This window comes from Procambarus clarkii, chromosome 80 (assembly GCF_040958095.1).
Source record: "Procambarus clarkii isolate CNS0578487 chromosome 80, FALCON_Pclarkii_2.0, whole genome shotgun sequence".
In the NCBI taxonomy this organism is placed as follows: Eukaryota; Metazoa; Arthropoda; class Malacostraca; order Decapoda; family Cambaridae; genus Procambarus; species Procambarus clarkii.
This window is the reverse complement of record NC_091229.1, coordinates 3,662,040-3,671,816: the sequence shown is the minus strand read 5'-3', so window position 1 is coordinate 3,671,816 and position 9,777 is coordinate 3,662,040.

Sequence of the window (9,777 nt, the reverse complement as noted above, 5' to 3'; positions counted from 1 at the left end):
TTATAAGCTGGACACGAGTTCTCTCACATTGACAGTGGCTTGACGAAAATTGCAGACTGACCCCTCACTCATCTGGTGCCTTCGGGAGGTAGAGATGTTTGAGATATATATATATCTCGAACTATCTACTTCTTTTGTAAGGTCTGATGGCGTAGTGGGTTAAAGCATACTAGTTATGCCAGCTACTGGAAGGTAGTTGTGCTTTCTGGGTTCGAGTCCCACTGGTGGGTGTTGTCCAAAGATTGTTTATCTTCACTTGTGGTTTATGCAAGTATAGGCTTATAAGCTGGACACGAGTTCTCTCACATTGACAGTGGCTTGACGAAAATTGCAGACTGACCCCTCACTCATCTGGTGCCTTCGGGAGGTAGAGATGTTTGAGATATATATATATCTCGAACTATCTACTTCTTTTGTAAGGTCTGATGGCGTAGTGGGTTAAAGCATACTAGTTATGCCAGCTACTGGAAGGTAGTTGTGCTTTCTGGGTTCGAGTCCCACTGGTGGGTGTTGTCCAAAGATTGTTTATCTTCACTTGTGGTTTATGCAAGTATAGGCTTATAAGCTGGACACGAGTTCTCTCACATTGACAGTGGCTTGACGAAAATTGCAGACTGACCCCTCACTCATCTGGTGCCTTCGGGAGGTAGAGATGTTTGAGATATATATATATCTCGAACTATCTACTTCTTTTGTAAGGTCTGATGGCGTAGTGGGTTAAAGCATACTAGTTATGCCAGCTACTGGAAGGTAGTTGTGCTTTCTGGGTTCGAGTCCCACTGGTGGGTGTTGTCCAAAGATTGTTATATATATATATATATATATATATATATATATATATATATATATATATATATATATATATATATATATATATATATAATAGCTCCACATATAGCTCCACTTCATCCTTCCACATATAATAGCTCCTCCATATATACCCTGTGGGCGCCACAGGGAACGGACGCTGGGAGGAGGCTCTGCCGGCCATGTTCCATTATCTTGTGACATCCTGACCCCACCGGACCCAGACTCAACAGTGTGCAGTGTGTACATCCTGGGAAGGTGTGAGAGTGGCGGGAAGTGTCCAGGGTGAACTATCGCAACCAAAAACAATCAAACAAGTGGATTGGCAGTGTGGAATCGTTTGAACTGCAGTGAGGGCCAACAAGGGCGCCCTGAGGGGCTCCCTCGGTTATGGTGGTGGGGATGGGGTGTTGTTGTGCGGTCAGTCGAGGGGGGTGACCAGTGTGTAAGTGTTTATGAAAATATCCCTGAAAAATAGATACCTCGGCTCCCGGGAAACAGGTATTGTGTTTTAAGTGCATCGAGTCCACAGTGAACCAGATTATATTGTGCAGTGATATATCACGAAATTATACAAACGTGTTAGTGTCACCCCTCTGAACATACCCGCTAGTGTGTACCGTCACCCAACCCAAGAGTCACCTCCCCCACCCTGCCCCACCCCAACCGCGACCGCTATCTCCCTGTGTCCACCCCCTCATGCTACGTCCGCCCAGCGCCCACCCAGCTTTCGCCCAGCGCCCACCCAGCGCCCACCCAGCGCCCGCCCAGCGCCCGACCGGCGCCCGCCCGGCGCCCGCCCGGCGCCCGCCCGGTGCCCACCCAGCGCCCGCCCAGCGCTCGCCGATGTCGCAGGTCACGTCTGACAGCCAGGTTTCTCTCAGCTAATAGGAGCCATCAATCGACGACAGGTATGGCACATGTCAAGTGTGTGACAAGGTGTGGAGACTCAAGCGTAATGGAGATGTGCGCAAGCATGCTCACAACGGAACCGATTGTCCAGGTAGGTGGCGCCTTCCCAAAGAGGGTATCAATCAAGGCCCCACTCCAGCAGTCAGGGAAAACACCTAAAACAGCTTCATTTCGACTGAGAATCTACTAGAAGCCATCAAAGCAACATCGGTTGGAACCTTTCAGCACATCCCTAAAGCTGCCCGGCCCCAGGCAGCAGCCAAACTATCCAGCCTCTTGAAAAAGGTCAATGACTCCCCCGGAACCATCCAAGCATGGCACAACCTTGTCCTGTTTAGTAACATATGCCTAGCTGTCCCTGCAAGGAGAGACAAATCACTAGCTTCGTCGGTCATTATGGCTATAAATAGTTTTCCTAGAGAGGACAACCAGGCACCCCTCCCCACCCGTGCCAAAAACACCCACCGCAGGAAAGGTATCAACAGCAGAACCGAGGCATCCAAAATCAGAGCAACAGTCAGCAAGAAAATAGAAGAAGGCAACACAATAGGGGCGATCAGAGTCATCACCAGTGAAGACACAGTTGCCACCAGGGATGCCCATACAGCACAAGCCCTGAGGGAAAAGCACCCACCCAGAGCTCCTCGTGATGACAGTGTTCCCCTAGTCGGTGTCACCAGAGCAGAACCCCTGTGTGTGCTCGAATCCATGGTGCATAAAGCAGCTTTATCCTTCCCACCAGGATCAGCAGGTGGGTTCACAGGACTACGACCCAACCACATCAAACAAATGCTCAACCCTGCACTGGGAGACATTGCACAGGGCCTCCTGGTGGAACTAACTAGATTCGCCAACACATGTCTAGCTGGCAACATACCAGAGACCATATGGCCTCTCTTTTTTGGCGCTACCCTCTGTGCCCTGAGGAAAAAAGATGGAGGAATCAGACCGATAGCTGTGGGCAATTCACTCCAGCGTCTCGTCGCAAAGGCTGCTGCTAGAACAGTTAGTCAGGCAGCAGCCGACATGCTGAAGCCAAAACAGCTTGGGTTTGGCATTCCCCAAGGGTGTGAGGCAGCGGCTCATGCAGCTAGAGCCTACATTGCCAACATTACGGATGAAAAAGCCCTGATAAAGCTGGACTTCAAAAATGCTTTCAATCTGGTTAGAAGAGATGCAATACTCAGTGCAGTTCATCGCCTTTTTCCTTCCCTCTACCCGTTTGTAAACTCATGCTATAGCAAGAATCTAACTCTGCTTTTAGGGGAACATGAAATTGAATCACAAGAAGGTGTCCAACAGGGTGACCCCCTTGCTCCTTTTCTTTTCTGCCTAGTTATCAAGGAAGTCACCGATAACCCGTCCAGTGAGCTCAACATTTGGTTTTTGGACGATGGTACTCTAGCCGGCTCCCCAGCCTCACTCTTGGACGACATAAGAATAATTCAGGAGCAAGGAGCAAGCCTAGGCCTCACTCTGAACCCTTCCAAGTGCGAAATAACCTCCACCAACCAGCACATAATAGAGCAAATAAAGGTTGTTTTGCCTGACATTCATACAACCAACCCTGAGGACAGCACACTCCTAGGTGCTCCTCTCGGAAGGAATGCCATCGACGGGGTCCTTGGTAAGAAGATCACTGACCTGAAGAGGATGAACGAGAGGATTGAAGACATCGATGCTCATGATGCACTTTACCTCATCACCAGATGCTTGTCCCTCCCCAGGCTGACCTACTTTCTAAGATGTTCGCCATCTTTCAACAATATTAAATTAGAAGAGTACGACAGCTTGCTGAAATCAACACTAGAAAAAGCCCTCAATCTTTCCCTCAGCGACTTACAGTGGAAACAGGCCTCCCTTCCTATCAGAATCGGGGGCCTTGGCGTGCGCACAGCAATACAAATTGCTGTACCAGCGTTCCTGTCCTCTTCAGTGGGGTCTGACAACTTGGTGAAGGAAATCCTACCTGAGCACCTAGTTCAACAGGCTGGGGTACATGATCCCAGTTTCACAGACTGCACAACCAAATGGGTCTCTCTCGCAGGACCAGCACCCCAACCACCGCCTTCTGAAGCCCATAAGCAATCCAGCTGGGATCGCCCCATTGCCGACCAAGAAGCTGCGACTTTGCTAGAAGCTGCGACAACACCACATGACACTGCCCGACTTAAAGCTGTAGCAGCTCCCCATGCAAGTGATTTCCTATTAGCAACCCCAATGTCAGCAACCGGCACCCGTCTCACACCGCAGGCCCTCCGAATTGCCGTGGCTCTCCGCCTCGCTGCCCCAATCCACACCGAATACAGGTGTATTTGAGGCGAGGCAGAGGCTGACACATACGGACGGCATGGCCTTCTCTGCCAAAGGACAGGAGGATGGCATGCAAGACACGGCGAGGTCAATGACATTATTAAGAGAAGCCTTACCACAGCCGGTTGTACAGCAGAGAGAGAGCCCCGTTACCTAATGTCCCGCAACTCTGATGAGCCTGTTGGTCGCCCAGACGGAATCACGGTGAACCCCTGGAAGAATGGTAGACAGTTGGTGTGGGACTACACATGCGTTTCAACTTTAGCCAATACCTATGTTGACTTCAGTGCTACACAAGCAGGAGGAGCTGCCAATCACCGGGAAGCGGCCAAGTCACGTAAATACAGAGACCTTGAGCACCACTACAATTTTCTCCCCAATGCCTCAGAGACACTTGGTGCCTGGGGTAAAGGTGCTGCTAACTTTTCGAAGGAGTTGGGGTCTAAGGTAATCGAAACAACTAGAGACCCTAGAGCTGCCAGTTTTCTTTTTCAGCGCCTTAGTGTGGCAATTCAGAGAGGAAATGCTCTTGCATCCATGGTTCCTGCCCGCCATCTGAGGAGCTGGAAGAACTGTAAAACTTGTGACAAGCAGCCTTGCACCCTGCATGTAATCAATATTGTAACTTTTTTTGTGTAATGACATTTTCAAATAAAGTTAGATAAATATACACACATACCAAAAGAATAGGGGTGGTAGGAGAAAATATCAAAGTGTTCAGTGAGGATCCACAACGTCTTCTCTGAGTACTCTTTATTTTCTTCTCCGAGGCTATGGGTCCCTACACTTGCACGAGAGGTAGTACCCATTCTAATATATATATATATATATATATATATATATATATATATATATATATATATATATATATATATATATATATATATATATATATATATATATATATATTAGTATATTTTGGTAGCAGTCTTTCCTGTAGACATATATGGACCAATAGGCTTGAGAAAATTCGTGTTAGAATTATTAATCTTACTTTTTCGGTCATATTTAATAATATATATATATATATATATATATATATATATATATATATATATATATATATACATTTGTGTTCCTCATGTGTGCCCCAAAGAATGAGGTGATTTGGTAAAATGCTATGCCCAAGATTACTATCCGAGTGCCGGCGGTGGGGTGGTTCAAATAGCCTCGGCTATCACCTCATTATGTCCGGTTGTGATGGTCAAGTGGATTAAGGCGTCTTGTACATACCAGTTGCGTTGCTCCTGGGAGTATGGGTTCGAGTCACTTCTGGGGTGTGAGTTTTCAGTTGCATATTGTCCTGGGGACCATTCAGGCTTGTTCGCATATATATATATATATATATATATATATATATATATATATATATATATATATATATATATATATATATATATATATATATATATATATATATATATATATATATATATATATATATATATATATATATATATATATATATATATATATATATATTAGTATATTTTGGTAGCAGTCTTTCCTGTAGACATATATTATTAAATTTGACCGAAAAAGTAAGATTAATAATTCTAACACGAATTTTCTAAATTTTTCGTACATTTCTTTTCATTGTTGGTGGTAATTCAAAAATCAATTCTCCAAAATTCATTTTTATTTCTAGTCTGATGCGACACTTGAGCGCATTTCGTAAAACTTATTACATTATTACATTTTCAAAGACTTTAGTTTACACATACACAACTGAATAGAACTTACACATCTCCGATTTGTTTATATCTACATTTGAGTGAGGTGGATGGGGTGAGGTGGTATTTAATAGGGTATTAAATTCATCAACACAAGATAGAACACGAAACAATGGGTATTGAATAGAAGTGATTGTAGAAAGCCTATTGGTCCATATTTCTTGATGCTTCTATATTGGAGCTGAGTCTTGAGGTGGGCAGAATATAGTTGTGCATTAATTGGCTGTTGATTGCTGGTGTTGACTTTTTAATGTGTAGTGCCTCGCTAACGTCAAGCCGCCTGCTATCGCTGTATCTATCGATGATTTCTGTGTTGTTTACTAGGATTTCTCTGGCGATGGTTTGGTTGTGGGAAGAGATTATATGTTCCTTAATGGAGCCCTGTTGCTTATGCATCGTTAAACGCCTAGAAAGAGATGTTGTTGTCTTGCCTATATACTGGGTTTTTTGGAGCTTACAGTCCCCAAGAGGGCATTTGAAGGCATAGACGACGTTGGTCTCTTTTAAAGCGTTCTGCTTTGTGTCTGGAGAGTTTCTCATGAGTAGACTGGCCGTTTTTCTGGTTTTATAGTAAATCGTCAGTTGTATCCTCTGATTTTTGTCTGTAGGGATAACGTTTCTATTAACAATATCTTTCAGGACCCTTTCCTCCGTTTTATGAGCTGTGGAAAAGAAGTTCCTGTAAAATAGTCTAATAGGGGGTATAGGTGTTGTGTTAGTTGTCTCTTCAGAGGTTGCATGGTGTTTCACTTTCCTTCTTATGATGTCTTCGACGAAACCATTGCAGAAGCCGTTGTTGACTAGGACCTGCCTTACCCTACAGAGTTCTTCGTCGACTTGCTTCCATTCTGAGCTGTGGCTGAGAGCGCGGTCGACATATGCGTTAACAACACTCCTCTTGTACCTATCTGGGCAGTCGCTTTTGGCATTTAGGCACAATCCTATGTTCGTTTCCTTAGTGTAGACTGCAGTGTGGAAACCTCCGCTCTTTTCCATGACTGTTACATCTAGAAAGGGCAGCTTCCCATCCTTTTCCATCTCGTAAGTGAAATGCAGCACGGAACTCCGCTCAAATGCCTCCTTCAACTTCTGCAGATATCTGACATCAGGTACCTGTGTAAAAACGTCGTCAACATACCTGCAGTATATGGCCGGTTTCAAGTTCATGCCGACTAAGACTTTTTGCTCAATGGTACCCATGTAGAAGTTTGCAAACAGGACACCTAGGGGAGAACCCATGGCGACCCCATCTACTTGCTTATACATGTGCCCATCCGGGCTCAAGAAGGGTGCCTCTTGGAAGGAGGGTAGACAGTTGGTGTGGAACTACACATGTGTATCCACCCTGGCTGACACCTATGTACACTTCGGAGCTGATCAAGCAGGTGGGGCGGCCAACCACAGGGAAACAGCAAAATCACTCAAGTACAGGCGACTGGGAGGTCAATACCTCTTTGTTCCCATAGCGTCTGAGACGCATGGCCCCTGGGGCAAGAGTGCCTTGGGATTTCTCAAGGAATTGGGTTCCAAGCTCATTGACGTCACCAGAGACCCAAGGGCTTCCAGTTTTTTATTTCAGCGTCTCAGTGTGGCGATCCAGAGGGGAAATGCTTGCTGCGTCCTCGGTTCCTGTCCAGAAGCGGAGGAGCTTCAGGAGATCCATAACCTTTAGGCATTTGTCTTGTATGTTTTGTAACCTGTAAATACACAATAAAGGAAAAAAAAAAAGGGGGAAGGGGGTGGTAGGAGAAAAGCACACAGAAACTGTATTGGAGGGGACCTACATTCCCTCCAATGCGTTATGTGTGGTTTCCTCCGAGGCTATGGGTCCCCCTTCTTCTAGCCAGAGGTGGTACTCCCTTCCCTAATAATATTCTAAAATATATATATATATATATATATATATATATATATATATATATATATATATATATATATATATATATATTGTGACGATAATCTCTTTCTAGAGAGATTGAGCCTGCTCTTCCCTACTTTAAGATACGTCCAGTTAACAAGTATAAGATGCTACATTCAAGATACGTAACCAGTAGCACAAAACGTTTTGACCAGGAGGCAAAACGTACCCAAGATCCCCCCAACTCCACACACCCTCCACGCCGGCTTGTCGTCAAACCAGCAAACTACCGACTACTTAACGCATATGTCGACTGTGCTCTCAGCCACAGCTCAGAATGGAAGCAAGTCGACGAAGAACTCTGTAGGGTAAGGCAGGTCCTAGTCAACAATGGCTTCTCCAATGGTTTCGTCGAAGACATCATAAGAAGGAAAGTGAAACACCATGCAACCTCTGAAGAGACAACTAACACAACACCTATACCCCCTATTAGACTGTTTTACAGGAACTTCTTTTCCACAGCTCATAAAACGGAGGAAAGGGTCCTGAAAGATATTGTTAATAGAAACGTTATCCCTACAGACAAAAATCAGAGGATACAACTGACGATTTACTATAAAACCAGAAAAACGGCCAGCCTACTCATGAGAAACTCTCCAGACACAAAGCAGAACGCTTTAAAAGAGACCAACGTCGTCTATGCCTTCAAATGCCCTCTTGGGGACTGTAAGCTTCAAAAAACCCAGTATATAGGCAAGACAACAACATCTCTTTCTAGGCGTTTAACGATGCATAAGCAACAGGGCTCCATTAAGGAACATATAATCTCTTCCCACAACCAAACCATCGCCAGAGAAATCCTAGTAAACAACACAGAAATCAACGATAGATACAGCGATAGCAGGCGGCTTGACGTTAGCGAGGCACTACACATTAAAAAGTCAACACCAGCAATCAACAGCCAATTAATGCACAACTATATTCTGCCCACCTCAAGACTCCGCTCCAATATAGAAGCATCAAGAAGTATGGACCAATAGGCTTTCTACAATCACTTCTATTCAATACCCATTGTTTCGTGTTCTGTCTTGTGTTGATGAATTTAATACCCTATTAAATACCACCTCACCCCATCCACCTCACTCAAATGTAGATATAAACAAATCGGAGATGTGTAAGTTCTATTCAGTTGTGTATGTGTAAACCAAAGTCTTTGAAAATGTAATAATGTAATAAAATTTACGAAATGCGCTCAAGTGTCGCGCCAGACTAGAAATAAAAATGAATTTTGGAGAATTGATTTTTGAATTACCACTAACAGTGAAAAGAAATGTACGAAAGATTGAGAAAATTCGTGTTAGAATTATTAATCTTACTTTTTCGGTCATATTTAATAATATATGTCTACAGGAAAGACTGCTACCAAAATATACATATATATATATATATATATATATATATATATATATATATATATATATATATATATATATATATATATATATATATATATATATATATATATATATATATATATATATATATATATATATATATATATATATATATATATATATATATATATTTTTTTTTTTTTTTTTTTTTTTTTTTTTTTTTTTTACAATAAAGAAGGGAGTACCACCTCTAGCTGGAAGAAGGGGGACCCATAGCCTCGGAGGAAACCACGCATAACGCATTAGAGGGAATGTTTAGATCCCCTCCAATACAGTTTCTGTGTGCTTTTCTCCTACCACCCCCTTCCTTTTTTATTTTTTGTGCTTTATTATGCATTTGATGGTTACAAGATATACATGGGTTGATACAAAAATAATAATGCAAAAAGGTGCTTAAAGGTGCTTAAAGGTTATGGATCTCTTGAAAAACACAACAATGGGAAACATTGATGAATGTCACAGACGGGTTCGATCATTGTTGCAAGTCAAACACTTCTTCGAATTCCTCTGAAGTTGGACTAGTGCCCAAGACGCAACAGGCATTTCCCCTCTGAATCGCAACACTGAGGCGCTGGAACAAGAAACTTTTTGCTCTCTGGTCTTTTGTAGCGCTGATCAATTTGTCCCCAATTCCTTCAGGAACTTCAATGCACATTTTTCCCACGAACCGAGGGTCTCCGAGCCGATCGGAACAAAGCTG